At 37.4% G+C, this 25,169-nt stretch overlaps 1 long non-coding RNA gene across 1 annotated transcript; it reads right to left on the bottom strand.

Moving 5' to 3' along the window:
* Positions 1-1,831: 1,831 nt before the first annotated feature.
* On the bottom strand, positions 1,832-12,551 carry LOC112943065. Its single transcript, XR_003248522.1, has 3 exons — positions 12,498-12,551; positions 4,118-4,180; positions 1,832-2,224 (listed from the first exon to the last, which is right to left on the bottom strand). It is a non-coding gene; the product is annotated as an uncharacterized LOC112943065 (long non-coding RNA).
* Between the last annotated feature and the right edge of the window lie 12,618 nt (positions 12,552-25,169).

The following is a 25,169-nucleotide window of genomic DNA, read 5'->3' on the forward strand; positions in this document are numbered from 1 at the left end:
TATTTGTTCATCTAAACATTCATTTTGCTGCATAAATGCAAAAATACAAAACAATGTGTAAAACATAAGTAAAACATTTAAAACAAAGTGCATCTTTTGTTTTAATTTTTATAGGACTTAAGGGAAAGATCTCTAACCTTTGTGCTTTCAATTCTGTTAAGCAGATGTGTTCACTCACGATCTTCCACTTCAAAGGTTTTTCCTATGATATTTAGTTAAATTGCTGAAAGTTTTCTAACTGGCTTGTACTTAAAACTACTGCAAAATACATTTTAAACATCATAGGAAAGATGAGATGAATCATTTTCATTTTTGCTAGTTCCAAAATATGTCATAATGACTTTAACAGTGCACGAATCTCTGGATTACCTCTGGCAAGAAAAGGAGATGGAGGAGGAAAGACGTTGGATTTTTTTTTTCTTTGTATTAACATCAGTAGAATCATCTGGAGTTCATCAAGAATAGGTCTGTTTCTAGTATTAATATTTTGAAACATACTTTATATATGATATGAGGATGCTCAACTGGAGCATTTTTTTTCTCATCTTGACCTCATTAACTGGATAAGAGAGTCCCCAAAGACCTTCACATTTTTTTCCTCGAAACTTTTCATATCTTTATGACTTGGCCATCCACAGATTCTTTCCTATGGTGTTTGTCAATATCAGTTGGCAACAATATTTCCTATTTCATGATACAGTGCTCTGCAAATGAATGAGATAGTGCTATCCATTGAAAATGAATAAAACATTTTTGCCCCATAAAGGCCTTCTGTTGTTCATAGAAATCAGTTGATCCAAGAGAAATATTTGTACAAAATATTTTGAACCAAATTCTAGTCCATTGTGTAAAAAATAAAAACAGATTTGTGGTAGAAACTAGCTAGCACCACTAATAATCCTGGGAATCGGGATTATTAAATATTCCTCTGATCACTTTGGTCCTGTTAAAATGACTTTGTTGGAAATAATTCCCACTTAAAGAGAGGATTTTCAGGGTTTTGTTGAAACCCTGTGGATTTCACAGCACTAGAAGAATGCAGATATTTTACAATGGTATCCAGGGCTTCACACTACTGACACAGTAACGTGGCTCATTCTAAAGCTATGCTGCTGCCCTCATTCCACACATCTGGCCTAAATTTTGATTTAGAGAAAACATAAAAAACAAAAACGAGACTCTCTACCACTCCATGAAGCTCAGATTTCTTTTTCTCCTGTTTCCCCTTTCTCAATACTCAATTTTCCTGTCAGTTTCTTTCAGCACAGTGGTTAGTTATGTATTGAAGAAGTGTTTTATCACCTTCTTCCATTAAAGACATGAATAATCTGTTCCAAAAAACTCTTCACTGTCTATGTACCTGCTGAAGAACTTTCATTAAGTTACTGTAAGTTATACTAAATATTCCTTCTTTGGACATTAAGAAAGGAGCAAGTGCTCTCCCATCATTCACAGAGTTAGTTATCTCTTGGTAGAAAGCAATTATTTTGGTCAGGTTTGAGCTCTCCTTCATAAATCTGTGCTAACTACTTCCAATCACCTTGCCCTTAGTATGTTCAGAAATGGCTTCCAGAATTATTTGCTCCACCACCTTCTCGGGGATTGATATAAGTCTGACTGGCCTATAGTTCCACAGATCCTCCTTCTCATAGCTCTTGAAGATAGGAGTGATATTTGATTTCTTCCACTCCTCAGAAACTTCTTGCAGGCACCAAGACCTTTCATGTTGCTATTGGTTTTTCCTCCTTACTGAATCCTGAACTTCACCATTTTATGGTCACTGCTATCCCAGTTTCCAAATCCCCAGCCCATACTTCCTTTAAAAAAAAAAAAAAAAATCCAACCTCTCTTCATCATTTGATCACTTAGTGAGTTATCATCAGTGCACCTCAGAAACCTCCTATACTGCTTACACCCTGTTGTGTTGTCCTTCCGGAAGATATTGTGGTGGTTCAAGTTTGTTCAGGAGGAATAAAGCCTGCAAACAGGAGACTTCTTCCAGTTGTTTGACTATGGCCTCATCTACTTATTTCAGATCAATGGACTGTAGTGAAAACCCATTCTGTGTTTTCAGGCTCGCAGGAAGAGCAGAAGCCTTCCTCCTTGTGCCAGAGGTCATCAGCTTCTAGTCTGCACGATCAAATGAGTCTATATTTCCCAACCCAGTAAGCACAGATGCTTCTTGTTCCTCCTTCAGTACAGCTGGGTTTGCAGGCTCTTGTTTCTGTTGAGTTCAAAGAAGATCCAGTCAATCTCTTTTTACACAGTCTGCTGACATCTTTGCACAGCTCCTTTCATTGGTAACACACCTTGTCACTAGTGCACGTTTCCTTCAAGCAAGGAAACCATCTCCACCTGCCTCAGGAAGACTAGAGCTCATGATCACAGAATCACAGAATATTCAAGGTTGGAAGGGACCTCCAGGGATCATCTAGTCCAATGATGTGTGCCTCTTTCTTATTGCTTGAGTTAAAGAGAATATATAAAATGTCAGCTTCAAGTCTGGATATCTCCTGCAGGATAAGAATCTGTTCATGGTGCTGAAGATCTCTTAATGATAGTAGGATATCCATGATATAACAATTTCAAATGTATGTGTTCACTCACAGGAATAAGATATTAAAGTCAGTTTATACAGCAAGCAACATTGTCTGAACAACAGTCCTCCTCTCAAACAGGCAGCTAGTAAAAATTACCAAGCAGATTTGTTGGTTTTCAGTGTTTTCAGATGAGCTACCTTGATTTCCTGCAGCCTTCCTCACAGATGTGGTGTCTTTGCCAACTTTGCTCAGTAACTTTTCTGTATTTACACAGTACAGCCACTGTGAATGTGAGCATCTTCTCAGATTTTTCTCATACAACATTATTGAATTCTTGTTGTCTTTATTTTTATGTCTCATTGATCCCTGATCACATTTCTTACCTCAGTTGAAATGATATTTTTCTTCTTCTTTATAATTTCTATTTCCCCAGGCTATCAGTTAAATAGACTTGGGGTGAGACTTTCTTCCTCTCCAGTCTTTAGCTCTGTCAATTACATTAAGATATGGTTTGTGAAAATAAAAGAACAATATATGGAATGCATCTATTCTTCATCCTTTGCTCTTCAACTACAACTATTCAAATGATATGAGTAAAACCAAAAGTCCTAAGGTGATGCTTAAAATCATGAGATCTAAAAATGTGTACGTGGGGACATTTCATTTCCTGTGTTAAATCTTTTAGGGCATATTTAGGTCAAATTTTCCAACTTTTGAGCAAATAGGAACACTATACCCCTTTTTTTAAATGAGAATTTATCTAACTCCTTCCTTTCAGGGGATAATAATCAACTCTTCATAATATAGTAATAAAATGTGGCAATATTGCCATTTTCTTGATACTAGGGTGAATTTTCTATATTTGCCACTTGCAGATCATTTTGCCAAGCCACGATTTACTGGATTTACAGGTAGTGTTGAAACAGATTTTAATAATTTAAAGTGAGATAGCCATGAGGTCAAGTTCCAAAGGAGGGAAAATAATAAGACCATAAGGACAAAATTCACTCAAGAGATATGAGAAAAGGGATACTCTCTCTGTTTGTAAAGGTTTTTGTCTATGGAGAAGAGACACAACAGCACAGCCATTTCCCAGCACAAAAATTGAGACTGATAAGGCTTCTAAAATAAAAAGGACTGGGAGAAAAGGTATCATGAAATGCAGTTCATTTTAGAAGCTATTACTAGCAACAGATTGGGACTACAGTTCATTTTCCACCATTTCAAACTCTAACCATCATCATTTGTTAATATAATTGGATAGTCAAGTTACATACTTCGATGTTTTTGGCAGTTTTGCTGTCTGAAATACAGCTTTCACATGCTACATGGTCTCCCTGCACTTGAATGACGATTAAGCACATGGCCACCATCCAATGAACAAATGGAAATGATTATGAGTCTCTTTGGGATGTATACACACATATAATGATAGCTATTTTGCTTCTGTAAGGCCAGTCTCTCCAGAGTCACAGCAAGAATATTATATTTATAAAGGGGAAATAGAGTTAATATGGTACATGAAATGTGTTTCCTGATTTATTTCAGGGTTTATTTCAGGAAATACGGACTCTCACCTCTAAGTTCTCCTGGATTCTGGGTAGAATAGTTTAGATGCAGAATGGGGTAACAACTAGAGTCTAAAAAAAGAGGAGAAAACACATTATTAGAAAAAAAATGAAAAAAAAGTCACATGTCTTCAAGGGTAACAGAGGCGATAGCCATTGATAATGCTGCAGCTCCATCTATTAATCTTATTAAATAGTTACTGAGATTTGGTAACATGATGATTCAAAGGACAGAAAAGGAAATATGGAACTTTTTTATTCAACACAAATAATGCAGAAAGAATGGAACTTTCCATTCAATGTTTTTCAGCCAAAGTCTGAAAATGTTGTATATTACAGCTATTGTTATTCTGAACATGCAGTGCTTGTTATACTCTCTGCCTGATCCAAATAGAGAAAATGGGTAACAGAAAACGTAGAGCCTTCAGTAAAAGGGTTAAATGTATAAAAAAAAAAAAAACCAAAAAAAAAAAAAAAAAAAAAAAAAAAAAAAAAAAAAAAAAAAAAAAAAAAAAAAAAAAAAAAAAAAAAAAAAGAAAAAAAGCAAGGCACTCAGTCCTTTTGGATACATTAGGTCTAATCTGAGCAAACACTTATCTTAATTTCTTAATTATAAGAGATAAAACACATGTACATACCTTTATAAGAGATAAAACACATGTTCATACCTTTCAAATGCTACCTTGACTGAAACTATTTCTTAGAGGCCCATCCTGCCTATGCTGCTTCTCTTAAAAAACACCCAGCCCAGAGAATGACCAGGTATTAGGGGAAAAAATACTTTATTTGAGCTAATGCCACAAAAATGATTTACGAGGTGCAATAATGAAGCACCATAAATCTAAATTTTTGGCCAAGCCACATTCACAACCCTGTATTAGGTGACCAGACTCTCAAAGTGATGCCAGGGAAGTATTAGACATCTCAGAATGAGATTCCAAACAGTCAAGTCTCTGGGAGGGAACCATCTAGAGCGAGGCAAAAAGGAGTAGCTAAGAACACATCCTAAATCTTGCCTCCTTCTTAGAGCTTCAGAAAAGTGGCCATAGGGATAATTGCCCAATGATAGATCTCCACCACCTCTCTTTCAAAGAAAAAAAAAATAAAAAAGAAAGTAGAATTATTCTTTTCTTCACAGGTCAAACAGGAGCAAATGGCCCAACAGTTATTCCTCCCTCCACTTCTCATCGTAATCCTCAGTACAATTTTGATTAGTCTACTCAACCAGAATATGGAAGAGACAGGCTCAAAATTCTCTCCTCTGTCTGAGGACATTTCAAACCACCTCTTTCAGGATTTATGGAGTGCATCTTAGGCATGAGATGGTTTATGAATCAGACACTCTCCCTTTCTCCTGTTGAAAATGCTCTTTTTCATGAAAACAAATGAACAAAGCAAGATTCTTTAGAAAAGAGAAAGCAACAAGTAAGAGTGACGTTTATCCCAATGTTCAGGACCGTCACAGGGTGAAAATGCTCTAAGACTCCATTTTCAGGCCCAGTGTCAAGGCCATCAAGGCTGAATTTTATCCAATATTAGGTGAAAATACCTTTACCAACTTGAATTACCTTGCACATTTACCAAATAACAAAGAGTCCATTCAGTTTCCATTCTTTATCCATTTGCCACATGCGGAAATGCACTCAGTTATACCAATATGTCACTTCCTTGCAGAAGCAGCATGGAAAGAAAACACAGAATTCATCTACATCTATTCATTTGTGTTATCACTAAGCCAGTGTTTGAAAATAGGCAATAAAAGATCCATTATCAACTGACAAAATATAGCTCATTTCCTACAAAGAAGAACCTACCCTAAAGGCTTTAAAAAGACATCTCCCTTCCTTTTTACCACCAAACAGCCAATGCAAACCAACATCCATACAACACAAAATTAAGCTCAGAAACAGTGTATCAGAATTAAAAAAAAAAAAAAAAAAGCAAAACACTAAAATCCAAATGCATATTTTTTCAAAGAAGGCACTTTATCTACTTTTAATTTGAATAGGGATAGTTTTATATATATAAATTATCTTAAAATTTTAATGGAATAAGTTTTCTTTTATTTGTAATTTTTATTTTATAAAAAAAAAGTAGGAACAAAAATAAATTGATTTTTTCAGACCCAATAAAACCTTGAATTAACTGATTAGAGCTAGAAACAGACATTCTGACATCAGCGTAATTAAAGCACCCTGCAAGTTATATAGTGAAAAACTGCTGGCTCTAGGTAGTGCTTGTTAAATAAAATTCTGTTCTTTCCATAAAAACATAACCTAATTTTCTGTATATGGTTTCAATTTGTTCAACAGTCTGTATAAATTACCAGTATTACATTTCATTTTTCCTGGGGAAAATATAGTTGAATTTCACGTCAAGCAAAGGAGCTGCAGTTTTTCCTTTTGTATTTCCAAGTCAATGCCATCCAAAACAGGCTTCCCTTTGTTGCCATTTTTATGTGTAGTCTTGTCTCCTAGGAGTGGTAATAATCCTCGTTAGCCCTTGCACAACCCATGATCAAAAGAAAATTAGTTAAGCTTCTATTTCTGGACTTTCACACTTTTCCCCCCAGAAATCTCAAAGATCAGGAGCTGAACATGTCTTTACAGCCCACAGGGATTACCTTCAGGTCCTCACACTGAAATTTCCTCGTTCAGCAAGATGCTGAGAATTCTGGCCCTAAACCCCACAAATTCTTAAGTAAATCCATTGAAAGGAATAAGACTCTTGAGGAGCTGGAAGTTAAACATGTGCTTAATGGCTTTGTTGGGTCATAAATGCAGCGTCCAGCTCTGTATGGGACTAAGGCCTGGGTAATTTCCTAACCTTTTTATGCCAAGAGCAAATGGCCTAAATCCTTCATGTAACAACATAAGGACCTGGAGAAAGTTCTCACCGGACTTTTAAAGTCAAAATGGAAATACATGGAAGGAAATATGGTCAATACTTTTGATATTTTTTATTTAAACCATGATATTATGGTTTATCTGTGAGAGGTCCCAGTGAGAAACTTCTTAAAATCCTAACTCTCGATGCCCTAAAATTTTAATTTAACCCATGTTGGAAATTTCACCAATTCCAAAGATTTGATCAGAAAAATTTCCAAAGTGAGAGGCTTGGTTTGGAAATATTTCCACATTACAGTCTTTCATTAAAATGAATTAATGGCCACCTCTGATTTAAAAACTGTCTTTGTCAATCCTCTAACTGTTCATTATCACGGAATTGGATATGACCTGGTGATCTGTGGTTGAGGATACGCTGAAGAAAAGGCGCTGCAAAGCCCTTAGACCACTAACCAGAAGCACAGTCTGTGGATCCATGTTAAAGTAAGAATTCAAATGATTGGTGTTGACATGAAAACATGAACTTTTAATTTCAGTTCAGCCTGATAGTCACCATCTGTTTGGAGTTTCCTATCTTTGACTCAGTTCTCACTTTGTAAGGCAGGTAGAGCAGTATAAATACCTATCCCTATTCAGCATAGCATTTCAGAGCAAAATCACTTATAAAAGGGGGATAGGCAAGAAAAGGAACAAGGTTTCCTGTAAACAAACTTAATTACCTGAGAAATATGGCAAGAAAAACCTGGCACATAAAGGAACAGCATCTAGAGACCTGATACTGCCAACAGAAAGGACCTGCTTTTCCACTTCCTTATACTTTATAATGTCATGCCTATGCAAGGAAATTAGAAATTGGTTTACTCATGCTGGTAGTATTTTGCACTCACTTTTCACAGATGGAGCTAATGGCTCATGGTGAAAACGGAGAATGAGGTGGACATAGTTGGGCTCATGCTTCTGCTTTGAAGAATAGAAAGTGTTTAAAACTTTCCCCATCTCATCATAAAAGCCCAGTGCAATGGCTGTGCTTCAAACCTGTGCTTTAAATCCTTTTCATGTAAGTATATGGATTAACATGTGCATTTATGCGGGAAAAAAAAGGGTTTTTTGGACCAAGGACTTACATTAAGCAGTTAAATATTCTTTAATCTCAGCAATGAATTGTGTTTTTGTTCTGACAATTATGTTTAGATTTTTTTTTATATAAAGAAGAGAGAGTTTTACACATGCATCTCCCTGTGTATCTAATTTTGATTCTTTCTGACTGTATGTTTGACTATCATGCCCACCAGCCTCCTTGGATACCCCAGCTATTCTTGAAGAACTGAAATCTCAGTAGCATTTTCAATACATTTTAGGGTTCTACTTCTGAAAAAATATTCACATATAGGGGGAAGATGAAAATGTTCTTTCTACAACTGAGTTTACCTTCAATAACAGGTAACAACCATCACAAACAGAGAAATAATCTTTTCTAGAGAATTTAAAGATAGTAAATCATTTCATGCAGTAATATATTCATATTGCATGAGGCTAGAAAAGTACAAAAATATCTGTAGAAACTTTCTGAAACTCCTGAGAAATTCCAGGTTGTTGACTAGTTTCTCTCACATATTTTGTGCAGCCATTATATTGAGTAGGTTGAGACGCTGCTGCTTTGGTCCAGTAGTAACTCCAAGCTGTTACACTTTATATGTGCCCTCACGTTTTGACATTCCTCTGAATAACGCATCTATAACTTGAGCTTCCAGGTAGTGTATTCTGCTACGTACTTTGCAAATTCCAAGACAATCTTCAGAATACTCATAGAAAAGGGCTGAGATTCACATCTGCTGGTATTCACAGAATCACAGAATGGTTGAGGTTGGAAGGGACCTCTAGAGATCATCTTGCCCAACCCCCTGCTCCAGCAGGGACACCCAGAGCACAGGGCACAGGGTGGCATCCAGGCGAGTTTGGAAGATCTCCAGAGAAGGAGACTCCACAACCTCCCTGGGCAGCCTGTTGCAGGGCTCTGTCACCCTCACAGGAAAGAAGTTCTTCCTCACATGCAGATAGAACTTCTGGCGTTTCAGTTTGTATCCATTACCCCTTGTCCTATCACTGGCCACCACTGAGAAGAGCTTGACCCCTTCCTCCCTACATTCGCCCCTCAGGTACTTATACGTATTGATCAGATCCCCTCTCAACCTTCTCTTCTCCAGGCGAAACAGGCCCAGCTCACTTAGTCTTTTCTCATAAGACAGATACTCCTGCCCCTTAATCATCTTTGTCACTCTACAATGCTCCAGGTGAGGCCTTACCAGGACTAAGTAGAGGGGCTAGGATCAACCTGCTGGCAACAGTCCTCTTGATGCAGGCCAGGATCCCATTGGCCTTCTTGGCCACGAGGGCACTGCTGACTCATGGTTAACTTGGTGTCAACCAGGATCCCCAGATCTCTGTTTGTGGAGCTGCATTCCAGCAGGTCAACACTTAATCTGTACTAGTGCCTGCTGGGGTTACAACAGAGAAAATTGTAGAGGAACAAAGAGATACTTGAGACCCATTGAAAGTCATTGAGTCACAGTTGAAAAATCACTGCCAGCTGAACACTTAATTCCTTTTAAATCTCTGAAGCTTTCCCCCTTTTTGTGAAATTGCGTCTCTCTCTCTATTCATAAATATGTATATATACACATACATATATATATACACACACAGCCTTGTCATTAGAAAAATTAAATAAATACTAATACTAGTCTTATTGTTTTTCTGAACTGATTCACTTTTGCCAGCACAGCCCTTCAGGTATCTTGACAAAATTTTAGTTCGGCCTTAACCAGCTTCTGTGTCTGGACTGCAGTTCAGGAAGCAGAGTCCATTACAACAGCACAGGGAAACATTACAAACTAATGGAGATTCTTTACCCATAAATTAAATATAATGAGCCAGTTCCATCCCTAATCTAAACATAGTGAATACTGGGATTAATTTGATCATGTGTTTATTTGCTGAGGAACCTAGGCAATGTGAAAAACAGAGGACAATGCCAAACTTGATGTCAATTATGTATGAGTTGCACAGAGCACTTTCTAGAAATTGTCCAGGACCATTTATTTTGAAGAAAATATTGCCCCAGTAATTCTGCCACCGCAGAACAGAGCACAGATCTTGTGTTAAAGATGGATAAATTAGGCCCGCCTAAAGACTTGTTAAGATTTATTTACCTGCAGTGCTATTCTTAAGCACACTGAGATTGTTGACTTCAGTGACAGCAAGTGGAATGCTCATGTTTCTGTGGGGATGTACATTGTGTTCCAGTTACAAACTGCTACTGTGCTCTTGTTCCAGATGGCTCCTGTTCTTTCACTGCTTATCTGCCCCCTTTGCTGCTGTAGCCTTCAGCCATATGCTGGATGAGAGACCTGCAGGACACTAAATCAACTGCGTGCTGATTACTGGGATTTTTGCACAAGTTGCATAGAGAATATGTCATCTACTTTCCATTCAGTTTGTAACTTGTCAACATACAGATCATATAGGGGGCTTTGTAAACACAAGAAGCAACTGTTGTTCAAATCTTACTGCTAATGACTTTCCCATCTCTTGGCTGGAAGTCAAGGGTAGTTTGAACAGCACTTAGCACAACGTGTAGAGAGCACACCACCACCCCTAAGCTGTCTCTGGTAACTTGTCAAGCGCTTTATCCAGATATACAGCTGTTTCAGGAGCCCACGTTCCCAGAATGATTGATTATATTGCTTGTAGCTTTCTCTGTATACAAAAGTCTAATAGCAAATGTCCTCAGCAAATTTGAAGGAAGAATCATAGAGAGTTTTCAGGTCTTGCAGTTAACCACTGCAGGGTGATTTATTTGCAAAACTCCCCTTGGAAGTCCTTGCAAGGGACTGCTGATACAAACTGTGAATTATCAAATATTGAACTAAAGATTGCACAAGGCAAGGGAAATGTCAAAATATCAGAGAGTTCAAGCCTGCAAAACACTCCCCACTCTTGCATCCAGGAAAAAAGGAAAGTGCTTCACTATAAAAAGCTTGAACAGTATCACTGATGACTTCCTGTGCTCACTGAGCACATAAAATATGTTGCAAAATCAAGTGAACTGACGCAGATCAGTAGCTTTATAGGACAGAACCACAGAGCAGGCAGAATTAGATATAGGCTTAGACGTTATGGTAAATCTAATGGTGACTTTGTTTGTTTGTTTGGGTTTTCTCTCTATAATTAAAGGATTTAGTGAGCTGTCTGCTAGGCAAAGCAGATATACATTTTCTCCTCTGCTTTTTCTTCCAAAAGCATCAGACAGTCTACAAGACATTTCTGTTCTGAATCCATGTGAAAACACCCATCTCCCATACAGCAAAGAAGAAGCCCCAAAGCATTTATTTTTAAGGGTGTTTGTGCTAATTTTTCCAATGAGATTTAAATTTTGCAATAAAAGAATAACAGGAAGAGGTATAAGTCAGATATGTTTGCTCTCAGGCCGTGTTGTAAAACCCTTCCCCATGCCCTCCAAACTCCCACTAATCAGCCCTCAACAAATTGCACAACCAGCTCGTTTTGAGCTGGAAAGATCGTTCTTAGAGGAGTAGAGAAAGCCCTCAGAAGATGTGAAATGAAACAAGGCAAACAGAAATCAGACTGATGTAACTAAGCAACCACAGCCTAAGTGCTCACCCAGTTTTCATTAAGCTGGTGCTCTAGCGAGGTAGGCAAAGGAATGCAGAAGCAGTGTCCATTTCATGCAGGGTGTGCGAGTACAGGATTATGGAACGTGTTCCTTTGCTTTTAAAAGCGGGCCTTTTAGATCAGTCTTATAAAACACATTATATTAGAAAGCAGACGTGCACATCTTAAATTCAAGACATTGAGTGGTGAGTGGAAAGAGGAAAATGCTTCACAAAATAAAAGAAAAAAAAATCTAGGAATCACTTCACTAGAAAAATCAGAAGAAAAAAAAAAAAATCCAATGTGCAAGAGAAGGGTGAGTTCAGAATAAAACTCTGTTGTTTGCATATCTTATTCCAAAAGTTCCAGTTATCCCCACCCATGTACTAATGTGCTTTCCAGGTAAAATATATCAGCACAACAATATATCTAATAGACTTCATGGAGCCAGCTGAACTGCCTTCTCTGTTGTAGGCACCACTAAAATCAGAAATCTATATACGTAATGGATGGCCAGAAACTGGTTTTTCTGCCTTTCAGTGCCCAAGAAGATTAAGGGAAAGAAAACAGAATTTTTGAGCTATATAGATTTTTCTTACTGTCCATTTAAGCTAATTTGTAAAGTAAGCACTTTGGATTTTTTCAGGGACTATTATCATCATATAGTCTAAATGAATGTTAAGAGAGCATTAAACACAGCATATACCCACTGTAAACAAAAGTTCACTAATCTAGCCACATTGACTAAATTTGTCGACAGACCCAGATACAGTAACCTGACAATTCATCACATATAGTAAAGCCCCCACAAAAACATTCTTCCACACATTAGAACTTGCTTTCAGCATGCAATATTTTTCACCATTACTTACAAGACTGGTATTTTTCTCTGACCTTCCAACTTTCCAAACATGTGTTGATTATCATGGGATCTGAAAAGATAATGACAAAAATCAGAAAAGGTCAGTGAACTCGCTGGTTTCCCTTCTGATTTATTTTGAAGCAGGTAAAAATATTTGATTACAGCTGTCTGTGCATGTCAGGCAGCATGCCTAAGGGCAGCCTCAAAGCCAGGAACAAGGCCAAACTCATCCAACATCTGTACTGCTTTGTATTTGTATAAATCTTTTATCTGTATGTTTATATAGTTTTATGCACATGCATACAATTTTATGCATGTTTTTGTCACAAAACATTCTCAGAGGTGGCTCTGAATGATCCCATATAGTACAACCAGAAATGATATTTGTTACTCAGTGATGCCCTCACTCTTACCTGTTCTCTGCTTGTCTTTGCAGCAATTCCACTGGGAATATCAGGTGCTCCAGGGTGAATCCAGACTGTCTACAAGAACAGTGGTTGTATCCATCCCATCTGCATGCTAGAAGATCCTTTTCTGAATGAGCAGAATTACATCAAGTCTCATTCCCTCCAGCTGACCCTAACCAGCACTCCTTCATCCTCCCCTTTATACCCCTCTGAACCCTAGATGTCCTAACACAGCTCTTAGCTTGTAGGTTTTAAATTATTCCCAGGACAAGTGAACAAAGCTAGAATGCAGAGGTTGTCTTGCTACATCACCTTCAAAATTTCCAATTGAATAAAAATTTCAACAAAAATACTTCAAGAAACTTCATAAAATTATTTTAAGAAAATCTGATATCATTTACACCAAACTTCATTACGTTAAAGTCTTGCTTCTCCTCCATTTCTGACATCCTACAAAGAAGAATCTAGTTCCTTTTGTAAATGTCAATCTCTGCTTCAAAAATTGATAGTAAAAATTAGCAAAATCTATAAAATTCAGAACTTCTCTGAGATTAAATAAGTGTAACAATGGCAATAGATCAGATAGATAAAAATCCATCAAAGTTACTGCCAAGCATATGTGTAAGGGTGGAGGCCTAAAACTACAAAATCAGTGCTGATAGAAATAGTATTTTTAAATTCTCAGATATGCAAAACAATTCCATGCCAAGCATCTAGAGGTCATATGACCTATGAGTCTTCCAGTGTATCTATTTTTCTAGCCTTTCAAGAGTTTCATTTCATGGCTGTCTCCACAGCAAGTTCTTATTGTCATTTCTATTGTTCTTAAAGTAGGAACATCCCATCACGAGTTTTTGCACATTATGAAGGGTATTTTTTGTAGATCATGTCATGGAAAATCTCAATTTGATATTTTTAAACCATTTTTGAGAAGAATTACTTGTGCCCTCAGGACACCTCATTGGAGTTAGCAAAAAACCTCTGAAACTATAGCTAAACCCACAGTCCCACACTTTGCCTTCTCCTTCGGGTTCACATTACCGAAACCACACACCAGCCATTCATGGGGATGTTTTTAATTATACAGTTTTTTTTTGTTTTGTTTTGTTTTCTTGTACTTCTTACTTTTGTGACACAACTTTTTATTATTTACATTAAAAGCCAGGGATGGGAGAAGAAGCAGGCCAGGTTTACCAGTAGCACAGGATAAGTTTTTTGAAGTTAAGACAGGCGTTTGTAAGTCTTTTCTATACAGTTCCTAATGATAAAGCCTATCACTATGCCTTCCTCCCAGGTTTTTATGTCTTCTCTCCTCAGACTGAGATTCTGTAGCATTTGTACATCTCCTAGAGCAATCAGTTGTAACAACATTGACAAATCAACGGTGTGTTGCCTTTAGGTATTGATTATACCTGAAAAGATTTTTAGGCCCATTATGTCAATTTTTACTTAGAGAGTAACCTGAAAAAGCAATCTTATTTGAAAGGTTGCTATTACTATATTTTTGCTGTTCAAAGAAGAGAAAGCTCAAGCTAAGGAGCAGAGGAAACGCTTTACACTGTCTTTATCCAGAGCTGCTCCTGCACTTTTACCTGCATTCCTGCTGACAACGGAGTTTGTTAGACACACGCGTGATTCATACATAATAAAAGCCTGAATAGTTGTGGTTATGAGGCTATTTTAAGTCTGTAAATACCAAGTGTGGTTCCCATCACACATGAAAGAAAATAAACTCAGCTGTATCTGGAAACTATCTTTCTCACTGTGCGTGGAAAAGGGAACCTCATGTCACAGTGATTCACTGTTACATGCTGATTTCAAGTGAATGCATTGAGAATATACAAGCACAAACATATTATCTATTTACCATATCATTGAAAACACACGGAGCACAATATGCCATTAAGACCCACATACTGTGCCCCACGAACTACAAAGGGTGTTTCTATCCACATGCTGACTGCACCCCTTCCATTACCCCGAGTGTGGGCCCGTGTGCCCCAGCTATTACATCATATCTGCCATTATTATTAAGTTCTCAGAGCCAACAGACTCCTTTTTTTTTTGTGATACAACATGAACTTTCCTTGTTTTGTTTATGTTCCAAGAGACAAATGATGGGGAAAACATTTCGGCAACTCTTTCATTCGTCAATGACAAATGCAGAGATTTATATGAAACACCAGCAAAATGGAAATACTGACTCTGATCCTTCGGTTAGGATGAAAAGTGCTGCCTAGGTGAAAAGTGTCATTATTGTTATGAATCAACTGCACACACGTCACAGGCATAACAAAGTAGTGTTTATGGCTGGTAAGCTTTGTAATAATCATAGTTTCCAGTGAGGACTCTTTAATAAATGATCACATTCGACGAGTGAGATTTCGTGAATTGTCTAAGTCTGATGCCAGCTTGCATGGAAAATTAATGTGGAATGGGTGCCTAACTCCCACAGGGCTTTTGAAAAAAAAGTCTCATTCTGCATTATTTGGAAGCGAGGAGTAAACAGAATTACAATATAGTACCACAACAAGAGCATGAAAAAGAAAATGACATTGAGCAACTCTGAAGGAAAAGCTCTGTGTCTCTAAAGGACAAATTGCTGCAGAATCCTGTTATTGACTGGCACTGTACTTTACTGCACTGCTAGGAGATAGCAGAAGTTAAATAGATGCCCTGCAATGTCTCAGAGCCTTCCTTTCAGTCCTCCAGAGCCCTCAGTCACAGATTCTGTTCAATCACAATCCTACCTCCAGCATTGTTCAACATCTGCATAGAGTCATGAAGAGAGACAAACAGATACTACTGGGATGTGCCCAGAGGAACAGCACTACATGCTTCTGCTTGGGTTTCCCTCTAAGTCACATCACAATATCCTTGCCTGTACTTTTCAGGATATACCCAGAGGAGATATCTAAAACTGTTAACTACAGAGAAGACCAGGGTTTTTCTGATGAGAAGAACTTCGTATGATACTTTTCAAGCAAAATAACACTTGATGCCACAGCATCGTCTAATATTAAAGCATTTGCCCCCATGTTGCTAGATATGCCTTCAGTTTTAAAGGTTTCCAACGCTCTTCATGCTCCTGGAGGGTCATGCAATGACTGGATGAAAAAAAAAGATTTGCTTCTGAAATAGGACTGAATATTGCACAAGACTTCAGATACTGATCTATTCACAGTGAAAACAGCTTTTTTGCTCATTAATAGAATTTCCTATCACAGCAGTATTCTTGAAATGTGGTTTTTAAAACAATCATTGAGATGGTTAGCAGCAGTCACTGCAAGTGCCATTATGAGTCTTTCATCCTCTGCACTTTCTCCCTACATTGCACATTGAGAGGCTGTACTTAGACTGTGTGTAATTCTTAGACAGAAATTCAACTACAATGACTAGCTATAGGCTCTTTATTCCACTCCAGATTACATTTGCACTTCTGTGAAGCAAGAAGGAGCTGGTGTACAGTGAAAGTTAGGTCCTCAAATAGCAATTCAGAAAGTATCCGTAACATTTAAAACAGTTCAAACTGCTTTTACAAATTTGTCAGAAGAGAAATCTGTAACAAAGTGCATAGCTCATTCTTGATCTGCATTCATCTTACAAAAATATAAATCATAAAAAATGAATTTTCATATGATTCAGCTTTCTGATCTTGTTGTCTGTGTTGTTTGATGAGCCTCCAAATTAAATTTGTGGTAGGCAGGGAGCTGGCAATGATTGTGCCCAGCTTATGTCAGGGAACGGCTGGCTGAAAAAGATAATATTTCATGGGAACCTTTGTAACTCTGCTGCTGCCAACCCTCACAATTATTTCTGACCTTTTTGCACGAATCTCTTCAGTAGATTCTAGTAAATGCTACAATTTTGCTCTAGAAGAGCAGAAGAACCTAACAAAGACCAACAGGCCTTTTTGACTGGCAACTTCTTAATAATTCTTTCAATTCTTGCTTATTTGTTCTCTCCTTTTTTAGGCTGTTCTTGTTGAAGCACCTTCCTCCTTCTTATGAGCCTGCAGTGGAAGTTGACAGATGACAGAGAGAGGAGATGTTGATGGACAGCACCTTCCCCAGACCAACAGATTAGAATTAAAGGAGAAAATCACTTGTTACTGTAAAGCCTCAACACCAGCATTTTAAATAGATCCTTCTATTGCTGAAATTCAAGGAATAGGTAAATACCAATAGTTTTGTAACTGGGCTCCATTTTGTCTTAAGAAAAAAAAATCTTGTTTGAATTGAGAAATACTAGTCAAAAAAAGCTATCAGAGAGCTGAATTTGTTGATACAACTGCATTACTTCTATCCCTCATCCATGCTGCATATATATATAATGGTACTGAGGTAGAAGATACTGAGAATGAAGTTGCTCAGAGCATATGAAATCCCAGGGCTCATGGACTGCTGCAACCCATGAAAGGGGAATTTCACAGGACTATGAGGTTGTTGGGAATCCCAGATGGTAACTTTGTACATAAGAGCAAGTTTTCAGTAGGACATTAAAGCCTGAACCATCAGCATCTACAGTCTTCCATATGAATGCACAGAGTATTCATGACTTGCTTAGAGAATCTGACACACTGAAGAAATCTCCAGTATTGGCAGCATGAAAAAGTTGTCCATATCAATCTTTGGGTTAAAGAGTCTGTCGAATATCAATGGAAAAATAAAGCTGACAAAGATTTCTTTAATAGGAATATTCAGAGTCTCAATAAACCCCAAACTACTGTCTGTGTTTTATTTTAGTTGTATCTACTGATACGTATTGACTTCAGGGAACAATTTCTATACACTTTCCAGAGGTTTAATAGCCTGTATAGATTTCTATGGAATATAACAATGTTATGTAGTAGAGAAAAACTGGGAATTACTACCGAGGTTGGAAAGACCTCAGTAGATCAAGGACTCAAGGTCCAACATTTGCAATAATCTGACTGTGGCATTCAAAAAAAACAAAATCTGTTTATGTTGCAAATACTTCTTATTTCTAGAGCCAAATACAACTGTAAAAGGATTAGATTAATAACCAGGGGTCAAAACAAGCTTATTCAGCTTATTTTATTATTTGTGTTGATGACACTCTCTTTTGTCTTCATCCAGTAGGAGGAAGTGCTTTATCATCTTCTGGTTTGGAAAAAGACCCAAGCAGCTAATGTAAAAAAAATATATTCTGCAGTAACTGCAGTATGATTAATTTTCCACCCTACAAGATCACTGTGAGTTTGAAAGCACCCTAGAGCTTTATTTGCTACATTATAGTCATCAAGGATCATAAAGCATCTTCTTCCTTCCGCACTGCTAGCACTTCAGAGAGCCAGTATGGTTGAATGGAATGAGCAGAAGATTGAAAACCAGGAAATTTTGATTATAATACTAAAACAGCTTGTGACTTGCTTTTAGCCTTGGCTAATAACACTGGACTTAGTTCTCCAATGCTATACAACCCTCTACTCCAGCTACAGAAAAATTAGACTTGATTTCTCTGTCAGATCTTGATTTTTCCACTGTAAAATGAGAATAATAATACATATGTTTTTTTCATAAAGCACGTTAGGGCTTACTGATCGAGCAGTAGGTGACAGCAAAATATTTTTATTATGGTCTGTAAATGATTTTGAAAAGGCAAATTACACTTGTCCCATATCTTTCCACACAGATGCACACATGGAAGAAATCCTGCACATTACATTTCCCTGTTGTTATACATAAACTTGGCTCGGTCCACATCATTAGGACAGTTCAATCCCAGCAGTAGCAAATGACAAAACTGAGTTTTATACTGCCTTTTCAACCCTCAGCAGCAGAAACTCACTTTCATCATATTTCTGAGCGCCCCAAAACAGCAGCAGACCTGACCACTATGAAAGTCTACACACTTGCCCAAAAAGCTCTTCCATCAATATGCAGTTCTTCTTCATCTCCCCAGGGGTAAGGGTAGCAGGCCAGGTGGAAGTATCCCCTAGACCTAAAGAAAGGGATTGTCCTCTGCATCAAAGAGGGACAGACTAAGGCAGAGTACATAGTACAGGAAGAGTACATACTTTACCTTTACTATTGACACCATGGAAATATGCCAGAAGAAAAAGAGTACCCCTTCAGAGGGTGTCACAACGATAGCCCTAATCATGACTGGCTTCAAGGATCATCCTGGGAGACACAGTTCCTACTGGGGAATCTGCAAGGGTGAAAACATCAAGGAAAACAAGGTGCAGTATATATAGAGATTGCTGCTGCTTGGTGGATTCTTGCAAATTTCACAGAGAATTTGGACAGTTCCAATGTATGGAAACACTTCTGAGTAGGACAACAAGTTTGTTCCCTCTACCACTGTGGACAGTTACACTGCAGCCAGCAGAACTACTCTCAGAAGTAAAAAAAATAAAATAAAATAAAACAAAAAAACCTTGTAAGACTTTTCTATATCAACATCTCAGTGCTACTGCTTTGCTGCTATGGGTCAGTTCTGCCCACAAATGCTAGAAAGAAAAAAAGGCAAATGTGCTCAGGACACGACCCTGAGCATTAGTTTTAAGGAAATGTGTTTCTCCTCTCCATCTTCTGGTTCTGTGTCCATAAGCCAACTGAACTTCAGACATTCAGACATTTGGTGTCAGGTGACACCAAAATAGCAAAAATAATTCTATTCATGTTTTTCAGAGTGGATTGTTAGAAAAAAAAAAAAGAAAAAAAAAAAAAAAAAAAAAAAAAAAAGACTTGTCATCTGGAGCTAAGGTTCATCTGCATCTTTTTAAAATGCCATTAAACAGATTTTTTCTTTCCTTATTTTTACACACATAATTTTTCCCATATTATCCTTCCAATTCCTTGCTTCCGCACACGAATCTTCAGGATTTCAAAAAAGATCTGCTTGGCTGAGTGACTTTCAATGAAAGTGCAAGACAAAAACCAGCAAAATATGGACTGTAAAACAAAATTTTAGTAATTTTTTTTTTCTGAGATATAGTTCTTTCAGCATGCTACAATATTATATAATTGAGCTAAATGTAGCATTAATCTTTATTTCACATATTGAAATGCTGATGGCCTGTAACTTCTAGTCTCTTTCAACAAATAGCCATGCCTTCAATCTACTGTTTGCTCACTTTGTTCATTTGCTGAGGTGATGAATTTAACACGTGGTACCATTTTCCTCATACCTCTTGTTATTCTTTTAAGGATGTCAATGCAAGCCACAGCCTGTGTGTGTTTATCTTCAGTGTCACCAAACACTGCCAGATGAAGACAGTGTTGCATTATTTAAATGGATTAACTTTCTTGAGATGGACCTTGCTACTAGTCTTTTTTTTCCAGCTGGACAGAATAATGAGGTTGTCTTACCCCAGCCAACAGAGTTTAATTGTCAAGGCCTCGATCTTCCATAAATATGTCCACAGAGAGCCACTGCTAGAAATTCCTTGTTGTTTATGTCATATCTTGTAAAATCTGTTGAGCCTTCGTCTAGCATGTGTCTGCTTTGACTTTTCCTGAAGAACAGTCTCTCTCGGAAGGGAAAGTCTGAACCTTAATGTTTATCTTTCCATGCATGCAGATATGCGGTTGTGAAAGCCTCTTTCTCATGGGGATATTTTCCAGTGAGTCATCCTTGCTTTCTTCAGATTGACAAGTCTTGACAGCAAAAGTCTGTCTTGCAATATGTCTTGCAAAATATCATGCAATATTAGTCAACTAGAACTTCAGCAGAGAATTGAATAAAAAGACAGACCTCCTTCATCTGGCAGTTGTTCTCAGGTGAGGCCCCAATGAAGATAAATGGGACCTTTTCTCTGGGTAACCACAAGACAAAGAGTAGTAGACAGGATTTTTAGATAGGATGAAGCAACAAGGCCCACGGAGTTTATCCATAAAACAACACTAAAACCTACTTGCGTTCAAACAAGATGACAAGAAACAGTACAAATGCGTTCCTCTCGATAATCCTGAGAAGTCAAAAATCAGTAATTCATTCAGCCTTATAATCAAAGGCAGTTCACAACAGAGAGAGACAGCAAAAAAATCCAAAAGATGCTTTTCCTTATTTTTATCATTGCAACACAACCCAGATAAATGAAACATCTGAGTTAAAAGTGTTAAAATAATCATTTTCTTCAGAATGAAACTTGAAGAGGAGAAACAAGGCATGATCTTAATTGCTAATCCCCATTCATGCTGGATCTTTACCAGGTCTATACTAATGTCTTCTTGTTCTAAATAATTTCCATATTTCCTATCAAACTTTTTCCTTTCTGATAATTTTTACCATCTACTTGTCTCATATGCTTCTTCATTTTCTATTTAATTCTAGTATTTAAATAGGAAAATATTGTGTCAGATTTTTCCAAAGAAATGATTATGTAAATCACAAAATCTCCATAAAATATTAAAGCCATTATTTCACAATGAAGCTAGAGAAAAACTCTAGCTTCATTAAAGAGAATCAACACATTAAATCTTTCAATTCAAGAACAAGGTTGCTTTTCCCAAAGAATGAAAGAGAAAGAGGGTAAAAAGGAGAGATTAAAAAGGCAAACATGTATGGAAAAAAAAAATTACACCTGAGCTCACTTCCTTTCTTTTAACTGAAAAAATAGTCATGTGAGTTATGTTGTCTGTAGAGCTGGCATTGCTATTTTTAAGCAACTTGTGGTTGCAGGCCTCAAAAGTGAACACTAAGGTTGTGTTCAGCAACAGCCAGAAAAGAAATGCATACTGCCCCAGTCATCAGATTAGCTGAAGGAGGCATTTCTCCAAGGGAGGAAGTCATGAGCCATCCAGTGCTGTCATCAGGAAGGGGCTTTCTCCTGACTACAGTGGGGCTTGGAGCAGATCCTGCATGAGCAGTATGTGTCACAGCAGGCACTGCTCACTATCTTTCCTTGAGGTATTTGGAAAGAAAATGGGGAGGTCACAGAGCTCAGGAAAAGCTCTGGATTTCAGATCTTTACAGCCAGAAGTATGGTATGGAAGTGACCACTCATTCATGCAGTCACCGTCAGAAGCTCATGTCTCTTCTTTAGTCAGATGGTTCCCTTTACTACAGCATCCTGACTCCTTCCAGTCCTAATGGAATTGGTCTCCATTAGATTTTTATTTTATAAATGGCTAAAGAGGCAGAGCAGGATTAGAGCTTGGGAGTGAGGTGTTCAGTACTGAAGCATTGGGTTCTTCAGAAGCATCTATGTCCACAACAAACACAGGGAGATAGGTACAAAGATGCTTTTAAAAGTTGTCTTTCCTTCTTTCTCTCTCTCTCAATGACCTTAAAATAATGTGGATACTCCAAGCAACATAACTTTTTCTTTTACTGGAAGAGGAGCAAAAGAATTCAAATTGACCCAGCATGCTCTGAAACCACTCACCACTGAGCTCCATGGAAGCTGAAATGATACAAATTCAGACTAAAAATAAAGCTGTATATTTTTAACAGTGAAGATGATTAACCACTGGCACAGCTCAAAGGTGTCTGCAAGATTTTCCATCACTAGCAACTTTACAAATCAACACTGGATGGCTTTCAAATGAGATGCTCAAGGTCAAGTAACGATTAATTAATCGTTACTTGACCTTGAGCATCTCATTTGAAAGGGAAGACTTGTGACCTGTGTTACATGGGATCAGATGGTCACAGTCAGCTTTTCTAACTTTACAACTTATTAATTAGATCTTTTTACTCCCATTTATGGGATCATCCTTTCAATACTGCTTCAGTTTGATTCATAGAGCAACACCAGTTTCCTCAGACCTAATTAATTCTTGAGTTCTCATAGATCCTTCTTTTCTGAAACCCAGACAGGAGGCAAGCCTATTAAAAACATCATTAACCCCTGCACAAAGCTCATTTAGCTGCTTCAATTTCTCATGCGTAGGCCATGTGCTCATCGAATGGTAGCATAACTTCTGGAATGAAAGCAGGAAGACAAGTGCAAGGAAATCCTGGATGTAGCGGCACTGACTCAGTAGTGGGACACAGTCACAGAGACGACGACGACGACAACAACAACAACAGAGTGTGGCTGAAGCCCATTGCCAGGCTCAGACTCACCTTTGAGAGGTAATAACAGAGCTGGCTGGGTATAGCCTTGGACTGAACTTCACAGTGCCAGCCTGAGCACATTTGGTGGTTTATTCATCATCAGATGTTTCCTCCTAAGCACAGGTGTACGTACTACAAGGAGCTAGGCACTAATATGAGTTAGAAGACCTTCAAGCTCAGGAGGCTTGAATATAGTCATCACTTCTTCAGTTAAAAACAGAACTTTCTATAATTCTCACTGGCTGTACTAAGTAATCACAAATCTATTAACTGGTTTTTTTTTTTTTTTGCAAGAGACTACTGAGATCTACAGACCATATTGTCCTCAGCAAAAAGGTGTTTCTTGCAGCCAGCTTTCAAATGGTTCATGAATATTTGCCTTGCTTATACTTCCAGTAAGCAATATTGTATTTTACAAATACTCCCATTCCTCCTTCTTAGCCCAAGCATTAAAAGTACCAAGTTGAGACACCTTTTCCAATTCCATACTTCCACTTACTTCGTTCTTTCCCACAGTAGATTTACATTTCACTACAAAAGTACATAAAGGACAGTACATAAACACCAAACTCCAACCTCTTATATTCTACCCCTAAACCTAGAGCTGGAGCATGAACTTCAGCACACAAAATTTTTTTCTACACTATCACTATAGTGTAAAAACATATCAGTCACCATTCAGCACATGCCAAGATAAGATTAGAATGATAACATTACACATATGACTCAGTGTCTGGGGCAGGCAAATAGGTTCATTGGTTTGGCATTTTGATGAACAATTCACTTAAAGTGAATTGCCAGGGGGGCATCCTTATTTACTGGGATAATTTCTGCAAATCACAAATTAAAAATACACTTTTTCTCACAAACGCAGATATTTAAAGAAAGTCAAATTCTCCTGTTTAAGGGTGACTTAAAACCTGCAAAGGGTAGTTAGGCTAGAAAATGAATTAAAATATTCTCCTTACAGGAAAAAAAAATTGAACATGATATTGCAAATAATATCAATATACTGCTATTAGCTGCTTGGCACCACAGGGTTATGCTAAGTGCAGCTAGGTTCAAATCCATCCAGCAAGGTGAGATTCATCTCACTTAAGTTCAGGTATGTACAGTGTGAGTGCCCACATTAGTGTTAGTCACCTCCGGTTTGCTTTGCACCATTACCCAATTTTATGACAGAATTCATCTGTCTTGTTTTAGATGTCTACTGTAGCATGAGATAAATCATGACCTAAAAATGGCTATTTCTCCTTACAGGATAGGAAAAAAAAGCTTAGATGACTGACTGCGCTGTACATACCCACATTTTGATCAGAAGAGTGTGAACTTATGCAGCTATTACAAAAAAAAAAGGAAGCTACTTTTTATTTAGATACCAATGAAAAAAATAGTCTTAAATATTGAGAAATATAGAGCTTGAAAAAATGACCAATCCTACAAAAGATCTGAGAAAACTCAAAAATACAACTGTTATAATATTTACAGAGATAGGAACTGCACAGTGGGTAAAATTATCAAAAATAAGTCCTTTTTTTAATTGGCTTAAGGAAAATTGAGGAAGAGCGTCTCACTGATTTGAATGGTTGATTAATCATGGGAATGATACGAACTTCAAATCTTGCCTTTGAATTTTTAAATCCTAAAAATAACTTTTCAAAGTTTCCTTTAGGTGTCTATTTAGTCACTGAAACTGCTGCTTTTTCATATAGATAGGAAGTCATGGAAATTTAGTGAGTTCTTTACTGAACAATCCTCATTTTGTCACATTTCCTGAACTTATATCTACTTACATATAACAGCCTACCATAACAAGCTGTTTTCCTGTATATCAAAGTGCCATTCTTTGAAGCTGAGAGCTGTATGTGCTTTGCATTTGTTATACCAAACCATGAGTAAGGTCACTTTTTGTAGCAAATTTGTAAGCTGAATTACAGAATTTGGTTTAGTGCCAAATTCTAAAAGCAGAGATTCCACACTACTATGTAATGAGCTCTAATGTCCAGAGTTTAATGTCTTTCCTATTAAAATCAACGGAAAGTTTATTTCAGTGAGAATTGGATCAAGTCCTAATTACAAGACAACAAATGCTTCCTGTCTGCCAATTCCAATGTTATAACTGCTGCTGATTAGATGACTTCATAATGCACTATTCAGTCCTATGGCCGGTAAAACAATTAATTTCTATTGTTGTAATTAAATTTAATTAAAACTAATTCTACTATTGAATACCAAATAATTTGCTC

This window comes from Nothoprocta perdicaria, unplaced genomic scaffold (assembly GCF_003342845.1).
Source record: "Nothoprocta perdicaria isolate Ctin4 unplaced genomic scaffold, notPer1 scaffold_14, whole genome shotgun sequence".
NCBI classification, from domain to species: Eukaryota; Metazoa; Chordata; class Aves; order Tinamiformes; family Tinamidae; genus Nothoprocta; species Nothoprocta perdicaria.